Genomic DNA, 2500 nt, shown 5'->3' with positions numbered 1-2500 from the left:
GCAAATGCTTCAGTCTTATCTTTTGCACTGATGTGTTGAGTTCCCCCATCATTGAGGATCGGGATATTTATAGAGCCTCCTCCTCCAGTGAGTTGTTTAATTGTCCACCATCTTTCACAAATGATGTGGAGGACTGCAGAGTTTAGATCTGATCCATTGGCTTGACACCATCTGGGAAAAAGCCGCCCGCTTGTTTGGCACCCAATCCACAAACATTCACTCTGTCCACCAACAACAAACAGAGGCAGCAGTGCGTACCATCTAGAAAGAACTCCAATACATTAGTTAAACATAATTTCCCTCTCAAAAAACAATGTTGACTCTGTCTGATTACCTTGAATTTATCTAAGTGCACTGCTATAGAGCCGTTAAGAATAGCTTCGAAAATTTCCCCATGACAGATGTTAAGCTAACTGGGCTTTCTCTGTCCCTCCCTTTTTGAATAAAGGAGTAAGATTCACTATTTTACAATCTGATGGAACCTTCCCCGAATCTAGGGAATTTTGGAACGTTAAAACCAACACATCAATTATCCCACTAGCTACTTCTTTTAAGACCCAAGGACTTGTCACCCCCACAGCACCAACAATTTGCTTAGTACCACTTCCCTGGAGATGGTAATTTTCTTGAGTTCTTTAGGATTGAAATATCCTCCAACTGGGAAATTTATGGAACTATAAATTTCAAAAAGATAAGCTGCAGTCAGCAGTACAGACCTGAGCAGTAATGGATTAATTCAGACATTGAGTGAAAACACCGTGACTCATTAAAAGGGTTTGGACATGACTGACTGCTATAAGAGAACAATGATACCAGGTAAATGTCGTTACCTGCCATCAACTAATGTAATCAAGAAGTCTGATTACTTAATACAATGACATAAAGGTCATGCTACGCTCAAGGAATTATTCAACCATCGCAGACAAAAGCACTGGAACAGGGTCATTCAAACCCTCATTAATTTTGGAGCTAGTGCTGTCACCGTGCTGTTACCGTGCTGTTACCGTGCTGTTACCGTGCTGTTACCGTGCTGTTACCGTGCTGTTACCGTGCTGTCACCGTGCTGTTACCGTGCTGTTACTGTGCTGTTACCGTGCTGTCACCGTGCTGTTACCGTGCTGTCACCGTGCTGTCACCGTGCTGTTACTGTGCTGTTACCGTGCTGTTACCGTGCTGTCACCGTGCTGTCACCGTGCTGTTGCCGTGCTGTTACCGTGCTGTTACCGTGCTGTTACCGTGCTGTTACCGTGCTGTTACCGTGCTGTCACCGTGCTGTTACCGTGCTGTTACCGTGCTGTTACCGTGCTGTTACCGTGCTGTTACCGTGCTGTCACCGTGCTGTTACCGTGCTGTTACCGTGCTGTTACTGTGCTGTCACCGTGCTGTTACCGTGCTGTTACCGTGCTGTTACTGTGCTGTCACCGTGCTGTCACCGTGCTGTCACCGTGCTGTTACCGTGCTGTTACCGTGCTGTTACCGTGCTGTCACCGTGCTGTCACCGTGCTGTCACCGTGCTGTTACCGTGCTGTCACCGTGCTGTCACCGTGCTGTTACCGTGCTGTTACTGTGCTGTCACCGTGCTGTCACCGTGCTGTCACCGTGCTGTTACCGTGCTGTCACCGTGCTGTTACCGTGCTGTTACCGTGCTGTTACCGTGCTGTTACCGTGCTGTCACCGTGCTGTCACCGTGCTGTCACCGTGCTGTTACCGTGCTGTTACCGTGCTGTTACCGTGCTGTCACCGTGCTGTTACCGTGCTGTTACCGTGCTGTTACCGTGCTGTCACCGTGCTGTCACCGTGCTGTTACCGTGCTGTTACCGTGCTGTTGCCGTGCTGTCACCGTGCTGTCACCGTGCTGTCACCGTGCTGTTACCGTGCTGTTACCGTGCTGTCACCGTGCTGTCACCGTGCTGTCACCGTGCTGTTACCGTGCTGTTACCGTGCTGCTACCGTGCTGTCACCGTGCTGTCACCGTGCTGTTACCGTGCTGTTACCGTGCTGTTACCGTGCTGTTACCGTGCTGTCACCGTGCTGTTACCGTGCTGTTACCGTGCTGTTACCGTGCTGTCACCGTGCTGTTACCGTGCTGTTACCGTGCTGTTACCGTGCTGTTACCGTGCTGTCACCGTGCTGTCACCGTGCTGTCACCGTGCTGTTACCGTGCTGTTACCGTGCTGTTACCGTGCTGTTACCGTGCTGTCACCGTGCTGTTACCGTGCTGTTACCGTGCTGTTACCGTGCTGTCACCGTGCTGTCACCGTGCTGTTACCGTGCTGTTACCGTGCTGTTACCGTGCTGTTACCGTGCTGTCACCGTGCTGTCACCGTGCTGTTACCGTGCTGTTACCGTGCTGTTACCGTGCTGTCACCGTGCTGTCACCGTGCTGTCACCGTGCTGTTACCGTGCTGTTACCGTGCTGTCACCGTGCTGTTACCGTGCTGTTACCGTGCTGTTACCGTGCTGTTACCGTGCTGTCACCGTGCTGTTACCGTGCTGTTAC

The sequence above is a fragment of the Carcharodon carcharias genome, chromosome 23, assembly GCF_017639515.1.
Source record: "Carcharodon carcharias isolate sCarCar2 chromosome 23, sCarCar2.pri, whole genome shotgun sequence".
Classification (NCBI taxonomy): domain Eukaryota; kingdom Metazoa; phylum Chordata; class Chondrichthyes; order Lamniformes; family Lamnidae; genus Carcharodon; species Carcharodon carcharias.
Note: the sequence above shows the minus strand (reverse complement) of the source record.